The sequence below is a fragment of the Ammospiza nelsoni genome, chromosome 2, assembly GCF_027579445.1.
Source record: "Ammospiza nelsoni isolate bAmmNel1 chromosome 2, bAmmNel1.pri, whole genome shotgun sequence".
Classification (NCBI taxonomy): domain Eukaryota; kingdom Metazoa; phylum Chordata; class Aves; order Passeriformes; family Passerellidae; genus Ammospiza; species Ammospiza nelsoni.
Window position 1 is genome coordinate 75,533,430 of NC_080634.1, and position 20,265 is coordinate 75,553,694.

Genomic DNA, 20,265 nt, shown 5'->3' on the forward strand with positions numbered 1-20,265 from the left:
TTTTCATATTTTACTCTCGTCTGTAACAAAATTAGCTGAATTTAAAGTGGTTAATCCCAGAAGATAGAGCCTGGAATTTCTAGACATTCCTACACACAGTTTGAAACACCAGATGTTATGTCAGTCCTCTCATCAGTTTAAAGTCTGACAAAAATGCAGCTTCCACTTTAGTAATTCTAAAGCCCACATTCTCACACCTTTATTTTTAATACATATATCTTTACCATCCAGTATTTTAATGGTCACTTAAGGTTGTGAAAACATCTTCAGTTGATTCTGCCTACTGTAATATTTAATTTCTTAATGTTTTCCTATGTTTTAACTTTTTTATAAAGCTATAGTTATTTCTTAGAGGAATTCAGATACAGTGGTACCTTTTATCACATAATAATTTAGTTATTTTTAGTTATTAAAGTAATTTTTAAAAATTGGTAAAAAGCATAAAAATGAGCTTATGACCTGTGGTAAAAACAATGTAGAAGATATATCTGGAAAGGCAAGAATAGCTAATTGTGGTTGTTAGAAAAAAAATGAAGGCAGAGTCCTGGTTTTGTAGGTTGTTTAGATCTCTGTTTAGCTGGAGCTAAAATGTCTGACCAGCATGTTGTTTCTTACAGAAACTTAAGAGTCTGTTTAATGCATATGGTTCCCTCTCAGGGGGCCGAGTCCATTAAGGCACTACATCCTGAAGGACAGGGTAAACAAGAACTCCTTCATTTTTAGAGGGCAGGTTCTTTATATTGCTCAGTGTCTCCAGGGAACCTGAATAGCCTTTCATTAGGTTACAGAGTGGCATACTGAATTACAGCGTCTCCAAACCAGGGAAGGAGGCTGAAGTCTTTTGCTGTCTTATGCAGAACTGAGAATGCTGTTGGCACTACTGGCATTAAACAATAAAAATGGGGAGAGAAGAGGAAGTGAATGGCAGACACAATGCCATAGCTGTCAGCCTTCAAACAGCCGTCACATTTCTATTGATTATTTGATTGTAGGGAACTTGCACCTCTCTTCTGCAGCATCCACTTACCCTGGAAAATGCAGGACCACAAGCTAAGGAATGACAAGAGGATGGAGGAGGAGATGAGTGAGGCGTTCCTATGAGAGAAGTGGGCAGGATAGCAGCAGTCTGAATGGGGCAGCCACACTATTTGTTTTTCCCAACCCTTCTAAGAAGCTTTGCAATGTGTTTTGCTGAAAAGAGAGCACACAGATCTCCTTACAGTCCAGCAATACTGTCTTACATATTTGTTTTTTTTTCCATTGATGTATAAATAGTATCCTAATATTACAAGTTTTTGCAATTTATTTTTTTCCTGTTCATTATTCAGCTACATTTCAGAATTTCTAGCAGTATGATGACACTCCAGAAATGCTAAGCACTGTTACACTTTAGAATAATTGTTTATTCTTAAAACTGAACAGAACAGAGATGGGGCAGAGAAAAATGCATATTTAGGTCCTAGGAACAAGAGGCATCTAGCTAATTGAATATACAAAGAAATAAAGTGCAATGAAGTCTGTAATTAAATGGTTATCAAATTAACTATTTAACTTACAGCTAATGGGCCACATTTTGCTTCTAGTTGTGTAAGTACACAACTGGATTCCATTGACTTGAAGATCTTGCAAAATATTTACCTTGCTCTTGTAAGTCTGGCTTTTTGTCATTGAAATAAGCTATTCTCTTAGTATTTTTGTTTTGTACAGTAAAAATTTGAGTACAGTAATTACAAACATTAGTAGTTCTGCTATGTATCTCTAAAATGAATCGCATCTATTTCCAGTCTGCTGACAAATTAACTGACACTGATGTGTTCAGTGATATGGCACTGTAAACTTTCTCTTGGACTCATATTGTCCTGATTACATGGGAAGTACAATTTACATCCACAGATAAACATGTGGCTCTTCAGAATGAAGAACCACATGAACAGACAATATATCTCTATTTAATTCTGTGGACTTGATCCCAAAACCTGGAATTAGATTAAATACCTATTGATAAAAATTGTTCCCTTTGTGGTGTTTCTGCCATGGAAGATGCAGCTACTTTTGCTGCAATTTTGCAAGCTTATGTTTACAGTATTTTTAAATTTTGCAGAAAACTTTCGACCATGTCAAACATAAATGATTTTTTTTTTCCTGGCTGGACGCAAGATTACTATTTGTATATCAAGACATGGTTCTGGGTGATCTTCCAAAAATGTCCAGACTGGGATAAGACAAAACATTGAAATAATAATTGTGTAGTTCAATATTTAATGTAATAAAATATTTTTTTCTCATGATTTCAACAGTATATCTGATTTTTTGAGCATAAGATTATTAACAGGTTTTGTAATTTTGTACCATTTCTGTGGCAAAAAGTTTATGTTCATATTTGAGGAAGGGGAAAAGGTATGAGATTGCTTTTGTCAGACTTCATATCAACTTTATTCAAAAATGCTCAGAGCAAAAGCGCTGAGTTAAATTTTTCAAACTTGAAAGGTAAAAGTCTAGTCCAATTTATGAATTTCTGAAAACAGTGTTTAATTGCCAACTAGATTATTATTTTTAATATTTGTATTATTTTCAGTATTTGTATTTTTTTACCATCTGTACTTTAAAAAAACAACATATATGTGTATATATACATATGTATATCAAAGTGTATGTGTACATATATATATAAGTATGCATATATACATATATATGTACATCTACACTTATATCTACCTTTATTTCTTTAATTAAAATTGTCTTTACTGTGATGTAAGAATATTTCCATGTAAGTAGTGAGAGCTTTTAGGCTTGGAATGAAAGAAAAGTTCTTCATAGAGCATATGTAGAAGATAAATGCTATATCCATGTAATCACCAGAAAATCAGTCCAGACATACAATGCTTCAACTTTTCTAATACAGTAATACAAATTTTGGGTTGCAGTTGCTAGGAACAAAAGTTGGGCTCAAATCCTGTTTTCAGGTGTCTGAATGTGGATTGAGAGGCATTAATATCCCAGTATTTTAAGCCTCTACCTTTTACATTTGGCATAATATCACATGGCAAAACTGGCCTGAAATTGACTTTCTGTAACTTTACTACTATAGCAATTAATATGTCCAGTCAAATGGATAAACAGGCACATAACAAATGTATTTTTGACAAAGGCAAGAGTTCTCAGGAAGGTCTTTCTTTTGGATATCTGAATTTAGTTTTAAAATACTGAATTCATAATGGTATTTAATCATGCAATTAATTATTACAAGTAATGACAAAGATTTGTTCACTTTCTAAATGCTGAACTTAGGTGAGCTAATCAGTCTTTTAGTTACAGCTATACTAAAGCTGTTCGTCCCACTGGCAGTTGCTTTCTGCTGAAAATTATAACAGGGTCGTTCTCAGCGTTGGTACTCTTCAGCAATGATACAATTTTATCATTGCAAATTCATTTTTAAAATATGGAAAATTAAACACTTTAAGAGCATTTTCAGGTTGGCAGTTTGCTAAGTTGAATTGAATATGTCATTAAGTTTATCTAATATTTATTAATTATCCACTTTTAAGTAGTTTTCTCATATTTTTATTGGAAGCCATACATGCAACTCTGTAAGTGATGTAATGATGTGGTTACATGAGTTTATTTGTAGTTGTGTACAGCGCTGCACATCTGGTTAGATGGCATCTGGTAATTTATAACAAACCAAAATGTCTAGATTACAATATTCTTCAAATTAAGCTCAAAATTCGAGAATATGTACATTTTTCTGTTTTCAAATTTGTAAGAAATGCCTACACTAACATCAAAGAACTTGAATCACTTTCAAAGAATGAATAATATGCTGAATCATTTATTCCCAAGTATAAATATCTTCTTTTAGTGATGATGAAAAGTGCATCAAAGGAAAAATTGCCTAATCAGTATATTTGATGGTTTTGAAGTGAGTGAAAATTCTTCCATTGATTTTACTCTTTTAGAAGCATGTCATGTCTTTACTCTGTATGTTTTTTCTTTTCCTGTTAGAGACTGTTTATTGGCCTACCATGCAGAAGAAATCCCCACTACAAAGGTGTTTCAAATCTCAGCTGGTTATATCATCTCTATCAGTAACAGCTTTGGCTTTATCCTAAGGTTGTTTTCATGTTTATAGTGATTAAATGATGCTTGGTCTTTTAAGGGTGGATTTTTTTTCCTTACATGCATCCAAACATATCATGCAATGTAGTCAATGCTGGTGGTGGAAATTATTTTAAATATTTTATATTGATGGGTTCTTCAAGTTTATAACATTAAGGTTTAAAAACATTCTAACTCTTTGAAAGAGCGGTAACAGTTGCGTATTTTTTGTTTTAGTTTTATGTTTCCCCGTCATTCTTTTTTCCCTACACATTAATGAATCAAACTGCCTGCCTTTGCTTTGAAAGCTGCATTTTATTTTAAGTACAGAGCTCGGTTGTGTGCAAAGGGATCTAAGCTATTGTTCTTCAGTGTGTTTATTTCTTTTAAAGAAAAATATTGTACTCTTCTAAATAGCTATTGATTTTCTAAGGAGAATCACATGGTCTACGTTTCTCCTCTCTCCATTCTTACATTGTGAGGCAGTGATGAAGTGTGTTTGGTTTTGTAGTTTTTTTGTTGCAGGTGTAACACCTTAAGCAAAATCCTCATGGTTGTCAAAGAAAATTATGTTTTAGGTAGGAATTTTGAAAAAAAAAATTCTACCTATAGCATCATTAGTGTAAAGTTGTAACACAAATACATGCCTGTATAAACATGCATTTTTATGTATGTGTGTGTCTGGGTCACCACCCTGTTCAGATTTTTGTTTGTTTGTTTAGGGATTTTTTTGTTTCCTTGTTTTCAGTTATTTTTTTTAAATGCACCTTATCTCAAAGACAGGATTTGTCCTGTAATTAGGCAGTGCTTATATAATGAAGCTTTCCAGCAGAGTGATTTAAGTCATAAAGTGAACTTCATCTTCTTATTGACAATTTCTGATTGGTTTGAAATGTTTATTTTTAACTTTTTGGCCTGACAAGTAATAACTTCCAACAAGTAAGTGGCAATGTGCCATATTATCATGTTGAACAGTAGAATCTATTAGTTTTATCGTGCAATATATTACTTAATAAATTTTTAATGGTAAGAGTCTACTAATGCATATTGTACTAACATATCCATTAATTCTTCCTTAAGAATACTTTTTCCTAAAGAATAAAGTTACTACTCTCTTGCAAAAAGTTTTTTCTAAAATATGAGAAGTAGTTAAGATAATGATTCTAAATTCACCAGTTTTTAGAGATATAATTGAATGTGTTTATGATGGGTAATATTTTTATCCATGCATAATTGTATACAATGAATGTGTTCTATAATTTTCAGTATATTTTATATACCAAGTGTTATCTGTAATTAAATATTTCTTAAGACTTCTTGGATTACTAAGAAGTTTTTGTTAGATTTAGTTAGGATCAGAGCTTTAATTTTGGAGGAAGAAAACTCCCATCTCATCAGTCTATCTTTATTTTATGAGCAATTGTCCAAATAACTCAGATTTATTTTTCTTTAATGTTAAATTGTGTGTTATTTTTGCCTCATTTGCTGTTTAAAAGTTTGAGAATTACTGCTCTATATAATCATCTATGGTGAAATACCAAAAAATTCCCATCTTTGGTCTGATCAATACTATGTAACTTCAATTCACAGTTACTTAGTGAAACTGTTCTATTTTATGTTTGTCTTAGACTTAGGTACCCTTATCTCAAAGTCTGTGTGTCAATGTAAGGCCTCACAAATGTTCACTTAATCAAAACTCAGTATTACTTCACAACCCAAACAAAATCATTTAACACAGCAACAAAGACAAAATTTCCAAAGTAAATTTTGATTCTCTGACTACTTCCACATTTGAAAATTTTATTTATGTGAGTTGTCCCATTGGGTTCTGTCAGAAATTTTTGGTTACATACTTTTGTGTTTGAAATTTGGAATTTGAATATATGTCTGACATACACAAACTTATGCCGATGCTTAATCTGAGTTCTGGTTTGTGCAATGGAGAAAGAAGTGTTTCTGAACATGTTAGGATTATGATTACTGCTACAAAAGTATTTTCTTCCTATGAAAAGGTCTTTTCTGGATTTACTCGTGTAGAAAATACACAGTTAGGTGTGTGTATCAGAGAGCATTTTGATATGTTTGAAAAGGCCTGAGGACCTTCAAAGGTAAAACGAGTTCGGTTTCTGAAATGCTTGCTTTTTGCTTTCAGTTGAATGTTGCTGGCTTGAAAAAGTTGCTGATAATAATGTTTAAGCCTAATGGCAGAAAGGTACTAGGAGGGTTAATGATTTTTATTATTTTATCAGACATTTTAAATGTCAATCTATATATAGAATATAAGTAGCTGTAGGTTCTGAATGTCTTCATTTTGTCTTGTCCTCTAAGACAGGGTGGGTTTTTTTAAATTTTAATAGCGATTGCAGGATTTGAATGAATTATAGAGATGTTAAATAGCTGTCATTCAAACACATCAACAGGAATAGTTGTTTTTATTGTTGTTGTTGTTGTTTTCATTTAGCTCAGAAAAAATCAGGTCATATCTATTTTTGGGACTCACAGGATTTTTAGGAGGTGAATGAATAATTACTAAGAGGCCTTGGACCTCTCCATGTTAAAACAAGTTGAATGACCACAGTGATTAAAAAGGACCTCATTTTAGTGAGTTCATGATTTGAGAATATGATAAATTTATATTTATCTCTGCATTTTAAATATTGAAAATATTAATATTTTCAAAATTGTTTATTAATACTGAGAAGAAAGCAATTATTCTCAGGGCAGAGACTCTTAAAACGAGTATTTTTTGTTACCAGAAGTTAAATCAAGGATTTCAATTTAACTGTCTAAATGAAGAGATGCAAAATAATAACACACAGAACATAGAGTATTTAATATTGAGCATATTGCTAAAACTGAAACTTGTAAGCATCCTTTTAGATACATACAGCCTTTCAACCCTGGATGTCAGATTCTTATACAGAAAGGATGTTTTAGCTGTAGTTAGGACAGCACAGTCAGAGGAGAGACAGGTATTTTGGTCTATCTTATTTTATCTAATCTTAGAATAATCACTTTTGTTAGCTTTTCTTTTTTTTTCCCTGTTACACAGACATCAAAATTCTCATGACACATTTGGAAATGATGGTGTCGCAAGAGCCTGGACAAATAATAATCCAGTAGCAGAATAAAAATTGCTACAGCAAACTGAAACATGAAATTAAAATACGATGTTCTGTGAACATGGGAGATACTTGTGAGAGTACTTTGTTGACAACTATTTGATAATTATGGCTTGTATTCTTCTAACACCTTCCTTCCCAAAGGATCCTAAAGTGCCTTACAAAATTAGGGCCCGTTCCTGCCCTGATTGAAGTCAATGGGAGCACTGCCAATGGGAACAGCACTGGGCACTTGGGAAGCTAATAAAAGCTGCATTCAAACACCACTTCTGCCACTGAAATGTGTAACTGTTCAACTTACACAGCAATACTCCCAGTGGTTTAAGACAGGAAGTGAATATTATCATATACAGATTGCAAATTTGAAAAAGAAAATATGATTTTAAAGGGGTACGTGGTCCAAATTAATGTTAGTGTTAATAATACTGAATTTGGTAAAGATTTCTGTTTGAGTCTTCAGCCAAACAGATTTTTCTGGTTTTTTTCTTAAGATCTGAACATTAGTTCCAGTAAATCTAATCACTGATATTGCTTTCATTATTAATATATTGCATACACATATTTGGGAGCTCAGATGTGCATGTATTTGGTGCAATAATTAAAAAAAAAATCAGAAAAATATAACATAATCATATGAGTAATCTTCTACAGTTATTTTATCTTTTTCCTGATTAGTTTTTAATTTCTACCTGAGAAAGCCTGATATTACTATCAGTATTTTCTGTATGTTTCCATGTTTGTTCAATTTATATACTGAGCTGATTGCTGTAATAAGTGGAGGACAGGATTTGTTGTTTGCATACCTGAAATTCCAATTGAAATTAAGCATTATACCACATATTTTGATATTTTTATTTATTTTTAAAATAGGGACCTTTCATATAAATTTTTTCAGTTACAAAACATTAAAGAGCATACATTGATCCAAAAAAAAAACCCAAAGCATGAGAACTAATGCAGGTATTCGTAATACTATGGAAAGGTTTGAATTGTTTTTCATTCAGCACTTTTTTCTCAATCATTTATATTGATGAATGAGAAAATAATTATATTATTTAACATTTTAAATATTATTGGTATTTCACAAAGAGGGAAAAATAGCTCTTGGACTGTTTTGTATGTCTCTAGTTATAGACTTTCAGATGGGACTGAAAAATAAGCAGCTCAAAGAATAACTAACCATCAGAAATTATCTAGTAGAATATGTAGCTGCTGAAGTCTCTGAATCTGATAAATGTACATGCTGTACATTAAAAAAAAAAAAGGTTTGAGGCTACAGGGCTAAATAAATTCAAATCTGTTCTTACTGAATCCTTCTAGTCTTAAGCAGTAAATATTTACTGAATCTGCCAGCGAAATCAAAGAAGATGATTTCTTTGCCCTTATAACCAGACAGAAATTCTCTGTTATCACTCATTTGGATAATATATTTAACTTATTAAAACAACAACCAAAAAAAAGCGAAAAAAACCCAACAAAAAATCCAAACAACAGGCACCAAAAAGGCCGCAAAACTAAACAAAACCCACAAAGCCAAAGCTGAATGCTGTACCTGCATAAAATATTTAGTGTAGCCTTGATCATCCCCGAACAAGGAGTTTATAAGGTATTTCGTAAAAGAGGTTTCCAAAGAAAGAACAGTATATTGTATGTTTCTGTTACATATATGTGGCTTCCAAGTATTGAATACATGGAAGAAGGCACTGTTGGAATGTAATTCAACAGTAGATCTAAATGTCATCTTCAACTAGAAACACAGAATTTTACAAACTTTTCTAACAGTTAGAACCTTGAAATATGCAAATTATTAAATCTATGCGGAGTGAGCAAGTGCCATGTTTTCTTACTTACCTTTCTGGCTAGAAATCTCACATCATCTCCAATGAGAATTTGACATAATTTAAAAAAAAATAGCAGAACAATTTCAGAAAGCTACAGACAGATATGGAAAGGAACCACTGAAGTTAATAGCCAATTAGTTTTGTTTTCCTTTGTATGCGTTTTCAATAAAAGTATTACATATTTAATACTTCTAATTAAGTCATTATTATGTCATAATCATAGGTTACAGTACAATAATTTGACATAGTGAGTTAAATTAGGGGTTAAGCCATCTTCACAAAGAATGAGTCATTGATGCCTGTAAGAAAAAAGCCAATGAAATAGTTAAGGATGTGAAATCTGGTGCCTGGACTTGGAGCTATTGATATATTAAGCTTGATACTGCACAGTCCTTAGACATTTACAAAACCAAGAAAGAAGTAATTATGCAAGTGCTGATGACAGGGCAGGAGGAATTTAGCACTTCAGTCAAAAGATAGGATTAGATTTTATCCTAAGGGTAGGATTAGTGTGTGATCTCATGGTCACTTAATAGGTTTCCTGTTAGATCTTCCCTAAGGCCTGTTCTTGCAGTCCTTAGGCAGGCCAAACACCCAAAGAAACCTGTGCACTTTTGCTAAGCAAAGGAGTTTTCAGTGTCTTCTGGAAACTTCAAATTATTTAATACATGTATATAAAATAAGTAAAGGGCTAGATGACAGTTACTAAAAAGAAAATTTATGGTTAAGTTCTATGCTGTTAAGTATCTGGACCTAAATGAATGATGCAATACAGAGCTCACACATCCATCTCATTGCAGAAGTAAATTAGCTAGTGTCAGATTCTGCATTTTTTTCTGACTTCCACCTTGCTCAGCAAAGCATTGTAGGATCTGACCTTTAAAATCTTTTGTATTGTATTTCTTCACTAATAAATATTTTGTAAGACTTTACTGGGTGCTACAATACTTTTCATCAATTTCCATTAAACATGTTTTCATTGGCATATCTGTAACCAATATAGGAAATATCAACTTTGTATTAGAAAGTGAGGTGAATATACCTCTTTTTTTTCTTCTTTTTTTTTTTTTTCTTTTCTGGACATGCTCAATATAAAAATAAACCCACATCAACTTCCTGGGAAAGTACTATTTTTCAAATATCTTTTAGAATTTCTTAAATAAAAGTCTTCCTGACAAACAAAACATGAGTTTGACTAAAATAAAAAGAAAGCCATTAAACTGATCTAGTTTTACTAAAGTGTTTGTCAAAAAACCTCAAAATTTGAACATGTATCACCAATCTTGAAAACAAACAAAAAACAAAAAAATACCTGACAAATTCTGTCATAAATAAATGGTTTATCTAGACTGCTAGAAACAGCTGAATGCTACCTTACAGAATGCCCTGCTTTATAATCTATAATTTAATTAATATAGCAGAGTAATTATAAAGGATTATAAAATACACATTTTTGTGCACAATTGCAACCTATAGCAATGGATTTTTGTTTTCCAATGCATCATGTTTTTGAGAGTTCAAAATAATTTCTATAATTAATAATTAAATAATCCTTTAAGATTTGTTTTAACAAATCTTTAAAACGCCATACTCAGAAAAGGCTAAGTAGTGTTTTTAATAGAATGTTTTTACATGGGTTATTGTCAAATAGAAAGTATAATAAAAGAGCATATTTATAGCAAAAAGAATGCTTTTAATAGTTAATATATCGCTCATATTTATATTTGCATGCTCTGAAAAATTTAACTTCCAGAAATTTAATAATATCACCGGGAGCTACTTATGGATGTAAAATTCTTCATATGTCTAAGCATTTGTAGGACTGAACTTTCAATTTTTGATTGCTTGATCAAATGGGAAAAATATCTACTCAGTAGTCACTGGAGCTTTTGAGATCATAAAATTGGTTTATGTATTTCTGTCTAACACTTTGTACGTTATCCTTCAAAGAACAGTAAAGAAAGCAAATATCAAAAAATACCTCTGAAATGCGGTGAGATACTTAACAGAGTAATCCAAAGACTGTCTTTAGATTGATAATATTTGTATTTGAAGTATTAAACCCAGCATTAGAAACATCAGCTAATGTCATATATAGATAACTTTATAATTAAAGACACATATATTTATACTTTTCATTTTCATTTAAACAGCATCATTGGTGCACATGATATCTATGTATGCTCATATATGTATATAAAAGTCTCAGGTACTTGAAAGCACATTAGATCTAAATTATGCATCAAAGTGCCACCATAGTATATGTGGCAATTTAACAGATTTCTGTTACAGTGTTAGTTTATGTTTACTAATGTCAGATAGTTTTCATCATTACTGGTATATTTTTGGGCAAAAACAAACAAACAAAACAAAGGAAAAAACAAGCAACCAAAAAAATCCCAAACCTGCGATATGCAATGAAGACTCTTTTCATTCTGACAGAGAAAAACTATTCCTGTGGTGCTCAGGCACTTCACAGGAGAAGAATTTTTTGCAATATGATGCCTCCTGTGGTGCAGTGAGGCGTGAAGCAATACAAGAGGTAGCTGGAGCTGAAGAATGTCATATGAGGAGGCGCCACATCACAGGAAACATTCACAAGTGGAAGACAGCTGTTGTTATGAACTATTAAAGACATCAGCAGGGTGTTCATTTCTTTCAAGGTTTCAGAAGCCTGAGATGGCATTTCCTTCTATCCTTCTCTCCCTGCTGTCTATCCTCCTCCCTCTCAAAGAAGGTTTGCTACACCAGGTACCTTTCATCGTGGCATGCACTGAATCACAAGGGTTCTGCTGCTTGTTGCCCACTCCTTTGCCCTCAGTTAAAGATTAGCTGGGACTGGGCATCACAGCAGCAAGGAGAAGCTCTCATGCTTAAGAAAACACTTCAGGTAGGATTAAAGAGCGACGGCAAGCAGACATGCTGAAGATCTACCAAAATGGCTGAAATGGGAAATGCATTTATAATTGTATGCCTAGTGACATTAGAGATATCTTCAACTTAGTACAATTATAAACTATATGATTATTAAGTTTAGGCACAGTGGTTTCCAAGGATGGATTAGAGGATGGACGTAACCAAGAGCAAACTGAATTAGCAGTAGCACTGACTATTCTTCTTAAACAAAGTGTTAGTCCTGTATGTGTAACTCCTGTAACTATAGTAACTTGTTTTACTTAAATCAAAATGTGATTAGCCATGAGTATGTTTTAACTTCTGTCTGTACATATATATATGAATATATATATATGTGTGTATATATATATATATGTGTGTATATATGTATATATACGCACAATCAAAAAAACCACCCATGTATAGGTTTTGTCTTCTAGGATTGTAACAAAATAGTCTAGTGGCCTAAACTTCTTATGCTAAAAACCCCTTAATGTCCAGGTTGTGTAATCTACAAATGATTTGCATAATGATTTCCTGTGCAGATTGGTATGCAAGCTGTGGCCTTGATTTCTCCACTTGTCTTACACTGGTGAACTCAGCTGGTGTTTGTGTCTGCTCCTGATTTAGATCAGACTGAGTAAAAGGTTGTGCAAAGGATGTGTCTAGGGTGCATTAGTCTGCTTCTTCAGGTTAGGCACTTCAGAGTAGTGAAAAAATACCTTTAAATTAAGTTTGTGTTCTACATCTGAGAAACCTAACTGGGTCTATTGTCACTTATTTAGCATAAAACATAGTTCAAAACAACAGACCCAGAGGTCATGTGCAGCAGACATAAAATTTCAAAGCATAATGGAGTTCAGATTCTGAGGGGCCTTTTTTCAGCATAGCTGCATATAATGTAGAATGACCCCAAACCCCAACAGCCATATAATAATAATAATAATACCATTGTGAGGAGTAATATTTTCTCAGAGGTTTGCCTCATCTAAGCACATATTAGTAATTAAATACCAGAGATGATGCTTCATCATAATGATTTCACTACTACAGATTCTTTAGAAAACAATACCTGCATTATCATGCTGAGGAAATGCAAGTAATTTTAGTATTTTTAGTTGCAGTCAAATGTGAAGGGATTTCTGTGCTTTTCATTCTGCCAGGGTCAGATCCGTCTTTTAAGAAAAGCTTTTTGATTTAGTTTGGTTTTGGGTTTTTTTAACATAAATGCATCTATTAAGATATTTTAGCACTGAATGTCAAAATTATTCCATGATGACCTGCATTTAAAGACAAAATATATGATCTCTAGCAAAGCAATATCCTGATAGTTGCTAATTAAGGATCCTTTATTCTCTGGAAGAATGCTCTAGATAGCTATTTCAATAGCTTTGTTCTCTCGTCGTTATTACACAATATTTCTATTGCTTTCACACATTTATTGGTATCTGCCAAGCAGAACCAAATTTAGCCTGAAGCCTGGAGGAAGATAAAAGGAAAATATATCAGGCATATGGATGATAATTTGGATGAAAAAAAAAAAGTGTTGACAATTTTGTGCTCATATTTTTGGTTATACAACCTATATGCCAACTTTTGTATATACAAATTATGTACAATTTCAGATGTCAAAGTTTACATAAACAAACAAAAACTGTATATGCAATTACACCCAGAGATTTGTATCCATCTTCTAATATTACACATACTGCAGCTTATGTAGGAAAACTGACCTAACTAGCAGGATGATTCAGGGCATTTGGAAAATGTGGTATTAAAATTCCGATCGTTACTAGAAAGTGTTAACAGTATGCTGAAAAATACTCTTCTACATCTTTTCTGAGATTAATAGAACATCAAGGCTTCACTGCATATTGCATCTTTCTATGACACTTTTGATGATTATAAAGCTTTCCATCTGTAACAGGAATTGCATATGTGTTTCAAAGTATTTCAAATTGTACCACTCCTCCAAATTTTCATTATCATTACATTGGATTTTTTTCTTTACAATTATGAGGTTATTTCCTTTATAAAAGCTGCTTTATTTATGGATTTGACTACCTAATTAGTTTTAATTAAGAAAGTAATTTTCCTCTCAACTCTAAAGTTTATGTTTGATTGACAGATCACATATAGCTTGAGCTTTCTGTTCTTCTCTGTCAGTTGGGCATGTTGCATTGCATGGATTAATGAATGCTGAATTGTTCTGAATAGAGGTTCTAAAAAAGCATCAGAAAATATGTTCTTTCTCTCTTAGATGAATATAGCAGTTTGCTTTTTTTCCTGGCTGTCCTAAAACATTCTTATTCACAGTCCCTTTGCAAGTCAGCCATTGCAAAATGAAAAGAAAATCTGATCCTATTAAAATTGCAGGCCTATAGTGACTCAGGCTTTCCCAGTGTTCTAAGTAGTGGTACTGTAGGCAATGTATAGTTAGAAATGAAGCTGCTCTGAAGTAAAAGTGGTTTGTAAATTCCTATTATATTCTGAAACTTTCATATCTGTGTACCATGAGCTGTGTGGGGTTTTGTGATTACAGATTTTATTCACTGTATTTCATTGTAAATGAGAAGTGTTCTTTATACTAATCACAGTGTAAATTCTTTGTTCAGATCTGTGTGATCTGCTCAGTCATAAATCTAGAATGACTTTATTTGAGTCTTTATGAGATAATTCACTTCATATAGTGATGGTCTAAACTTAATGCATGAGTTCACTTCCTTCTTACTTTAAACTAGAGTAGTTCAGTGCATAAAATCATATTAAGTAGACTGTTCTCAGTAGATTCATTCTGCAAATAAAATTATTTTTTTTAATTGAACCTGAACATTTAACTTTCAAGTAAAGGCATGAAAGTTAAAGTTGTCTTAAATTTAAGTTGTCAGTTTAAGTTGTCTTAAATTTCTTTCAGGAGAAGAATTATTAGTTTCTTTTTTAAATTTAATTGCTTTTATTCAAATCACAGAATAGCATATAGATGTGAATATAAATAAAGACAGCATTCTTAGAGACTTCAGGACTGTAACAGCTCTGAGTAACTCTAAGTAGCACACAAAAAGTTCAAGGTGTGTTTTTTTCAGTAACAAAAATCTTCAGTCAATAAATGAGAAGTGATTTTTCTTTCTAAGTTTTCAATTTTAAACCAAGAAAACACTTGTGGAAGTCACAATCTGGTTTTCACAGAGTAGCCAATATATTGGGGATTATTTTTGTTGTCTAAGAATCACGTATATTAAAAACTGGGCTACAGAGCTATTTTTGTCTGGCGTTGCATGCATTAAAAGTGGTCTGTTCTCAGCAGAATAGTATCTCAAGGAATTGTCAGAGCTGCCATACGCACAGTAAAATGCCTCCCCTGATGTGTGAGATATATTAAACTTGTGAAGACCAGTGCTCCTTTGGATCTGTTGAAATAACTAGCTGTCAGTCACTATGGAGATTGGAGAAGAAAAAGCCCCCTGGTGATACAACTTGTCACATCTTTCTCCCACTTTTCTCCCACACTTGCACACACATGCATGCACAAACATACCCACATTCCCAAAACAAAACGAAAAAATGGTGTGCTATTTCTGATGTTTCATACAATCTAGTAATGTTTTTTAAAAAACAACAAAAAACCCAAAAAACAAAACAAAAAAGCAAACAAACAACAAAACCAAAACAAAACTAAACAAAAAAAAAACAAAAAAAACCCCCCAAAAAATACAAAAGAACCACACCAGCTGTCCAAAAATACTACAGTCCAGCTTTTTAAGAAAATTATTCCTTATTTCTACAACTCTGGACACTGTCATGTGGAAAGACTGCTAAAATCATGAAGTTATTAGAGGAAAAAGTCTGAATATTTTAAACTATATTTGAAGTACATCTTTGATGAACGGTAGCATGTTTATCTCAACTAAATAAGGAGCTATTTTGAAGTGTGTATAATAATCAGAAATATTTGATTGAACTTTTGATTTTTCAGTAGATCATTCTGTTGATAAACTCTCTGTAACAATGTGCCTTGGTGCTGCTATCAAATACCATCATCTGATGTACATTTAATCTACCTCATCCAAAATGATGCCTTAAAATATTTATGGTCTTTCTTGAGAAACTTCTGGGCAATAAGGGAACACTGTGAAACATTTCACTTTGATATGGCATGACTATTTCAGATAGTTTCTTATATCTAATTTCAGAATGCTGACATTTAAGATGTCCCCCTGTGCAACTTGCTGAGCCATTTCCAGTACTATTGATGGTTTTATCTAAACAAAATTCCACCTTTAAATCAGTGATATCAGTTTACTTTCCAGAGCACTTGATTGTCTAATGTTCAAAGCACATATAAATCAAGTAGTAATTTAATTATGCTAAAAGCATTGGTAAATTGAATAGCAAGAAATGACTGGCTGCCCTGATAATCTTGATTTACAAAAAGAAAAAAAGGTAAATAAAACAGACTCAAAGTAGCAAGACAATACATCAGGAAGACTTGAAATGCTAAATTACTATGGCAGTAGAAATATCTCTGAAGTTGCTGCACCGATTTTTTAGCAGAAAAGAGAAAACAGAACTTCTCATTAAGAAAAAATACTCTAATTAAAACCATTGTGAACATTAAGAGGAATGAACATAGTTTTAACAACCTGATGTAAATATCATATGTATTCTAGTAATTTTGTGCTTGACAGTGGAAGTGTGGTTATCAGAACCAGAAACATGTCATTATTTTCTAAAAAGAGTAGGAAGCATTGGAAAGATTTTTCTAGAGAAGAGTATAGAATTATTTTGCAGTGACTGGGAGAGATTAATTTAGTCATAGCTTAATAACCTCTAATTCTTACAATTTTGTGATCAGTTCTTATGTAATCTTTTCCAGTGAAATGGAAATATGCCTGCTGAAGACTGTAGGAATCATTATTTTAGACTCAAGTCAATAATGCATATATAATATTTACTGGTATTAAAGGCCAAATTCTGTTTCTTCTACAGCTATCTCAGAATCCTCCCATCTATGTCATTATTCTTACATATTATTTCCGTCTGAAAAGTAGTCAGAATTTAAGGTGGGAGGGGTGTCTTTTTTCTTGTTTTGTTTTGGTGGGTTTTTTAGTTTGTCTTTCATTTTTGTTTTGCTTTGGGCTGTTAGTTAGTCTTTTAAACATTTTTATTACTCACACATAGTTTAGTCACACAGACTGACTTCCAGCAACTTTTATAACCATCTAAATGTAAGGCTTGTTCCTTGGGAGCTAGAAAGCAGAGTTGCTACGTTCTGTAATCTTCCAGGGAATTAATCATTTTCCAATCTACCTCTTTGAGGATGAATGCACAGTCAAGATGTTGGTTGAATCAATTAATATTTGCCTCGGTAATGCATGAAAATTTTAAAATATGGAATTATCCATCTAAAAGTGTGAGATGAATGTGACTTCTGTCAGGTGTTCTGTTGGTGCTACCGTTTCACCGAATTTTTTATCGTTCTCTTTACTTACAAGTGTAGCTACCAGGTAAAGGGCTTTTTAATGCAAGACTTATGTCAAGACACAACCTTTCTCTTGCAAAATATGGATATTTATAAAAGAGTCTTGAAATTACAGTTGTAAAGAAAAGGGCTTTTTCACAGAGGAGGGAGAGATACTAGAAAAGTATGTGAATATTCTTCAAAACTTATTAAAATAATTGCAATTTCACTTATGTTGAATACAGGCTTATGTCAAGTGTCATCAGTTTCCATTATGAATTTGATATCCTTCTTTGACATAAGATTAGAAAGTGTTTGACTGATCCTTTCCATGGAAATTAGAAGCTATGACACTGTGAAATTTTGGAAACAGTATTTGGATAGTAATTGAATACGTATAAAAAGAAAAAGAAGAAGAAATGTATCTTAACACCATTGTCAGGTCTCAGGCTGTTTCACAGACTTTTAAGTCTGGTCAAGGAGGAAAATGACACATTGTATTTTCTCTTTTTTCCCCTGCAGTTTCTAATATCAGCATGTGAACAAGAGAATAGATCCATAACTATCATGCTACTTCTGTCTGACGTGTGTGTGATATCAATCATCAGAAACAATAGCCCTGCTGCCATAAGGCTCCTAAATCGAGGGAAAAATTTAAATTATAGCATCCTTCTTTTCTGACCAAACTTCCAAAATTACCACATGTATTTAGTTTCTCTAGGGAACGCTGCCTTTCATTTTTGTAAGAATACAGTGTTGCAAATATCTTGTCCCAACTATTTCACACATTATTTTGTGTCATGACTTGATTCATAATTTATTGATATCTGTATAAATCAGGAATAGCTGCTGTGAAGCACTGAGCCAGTTCTCTAGGAGAGAAGAATTAGACTGTATCTCTTTTCATCATGTCATAGGGAAATGATGAAGCAATAGCAATTTCTATTATTAGATTTACTTATATTATTCTAATAGATTTCTAATACTTACTTCTAGTATCTTCTATTACTAAAACATTTCTAAAACCCATATTTCTCACATTGTTCCCTAAAACACCTATTTTCTGATAAAAAATAGTGCTTTAATAATCTGATAAACCCCCTCAACTCTGTTCAACTTTAATTATTTCCTCAAAAGAGAACCATAATGTCTCTAACCCAGAAAAAAAACCCAAAAAAAAAAAACTAGTGCTGAGATATAATTGCAGAAAGTTGCTGATTGGCATTGAAATTATTTTAAAATAGTCAGTTTATATGTTCTGAAAGGAACTCCTGGGGATTTTAAGAACTGTTTTAAGAACTCCCCCCCCCCCCCCCCCCCCCCCACCAAGCAGAATAGAATAGAATAGAATAGAACAGAACTATTTTGGTTGAAAGGAACCAAAAATTACTCTCAAGTCCAACTTCCTGACCAGTTGTAGTCTGATCAATTTAAATGTCAAGAAACAGATCTAATGGTCTCATAGCACCTAAAATAATTTATCTTCTTTTTTTTTAATTATTGTAATTCTTCTCTTGATTTCCAAAATTTCATTAAATGCAACCTAAATTCAAGGAAATCTTTTCTGTTTCATGAAGTTCTGTCATTGCTATGTGTTTCAAGCACACATTAATTATTTTATTGTTTAATGCTATAATATGCTTAACTGATCTTCATTTCCTAACATTCTGTTTTAATTTACTCAAATCTTAATTCAGCATGCTGACAAACAGGCTCTTTATTTTCCTTCTCCCACTGTTTTAAGTTTTTATTGTTTTAAATTAACTTAGTGTAGTATTCCTGTAATTACGATTTTATTTTCCTATAGGAAAATGAAGAAATGGGTAAACATCTAATGCCCAAGATAAAGGTGGAGATATTTTTTTATTGTTACTTCCATTTGGCTAAAAATAAGATGCTAAGAACTAAACACTGGAATTTAATAGCAGTGATAGTATTGAATTAGGTAGAAAATAAGAATGTCCATGAATAAGAAAGAATACGTTTGGTAGAGTACAAAGAATTGTTTTAACATGCCACTGATAAGATATTATGTATCAAACCAAAACAAAAATAGGGAGCTCTATGTAGAGGTCTGTTGCCTTACCTACATTAGTGTCATTAACATGAACCTAGAATGTATTTCCATCCTAAAACAACTAGCCCTCTCCAATAGGCTTATGTAAAACCCACACTAGGCTTACGTGCTATAGTTAACAATGAGATGTAACAATAAGACTTCTCCAGTCTGAAAAACCCCAATTTTTAGGCTTTCCTTACAGGAGAGATGTGACATATGAGATTGCTAAACCAGCTAAAAACTCTGAAGGCCAACCGGGGAAAACTAAGCCAAGCTTCCAAATAAAATTAAACTCTTATGGAAAAAAAGCCAGATATTCACAGAAAATATATTACATATCCACTCTGAGAAAGAAAAATGAGATGTGCAAAGGCTTTTGAAGGTCCTCAGTATATTATACTCAGATGCTATTCAGCACAGCTATTATTTTCTTGATTTATTATCCTGATTTGTTTTTTTTTTAATCCATGAGATTTTCCTTATTAGATAATAATAATAACCTTTCCAACATAAACTAAAGGATAGATGATTTAAAAAAGAAATTTGAGTTTGTGATACAGAAAAAACAAAGAGACTGAAAGAAAAATGTGGCTTTCTGATTCAGCAGCTATCCATTTTGTCTTTAGGACTGTATTTTCCACAGGCTATATGTCAAAAAGTAAACAACACTTGCAAACTCAAAATTGAACATACTTTTAAATCATGTTTGTACATTCAAATATCTTATTCAGAAATCTCCCATAGAATATATAGTAAAATGAAAATAATAGCCTGTAAATATGGCTAGCTTATGTA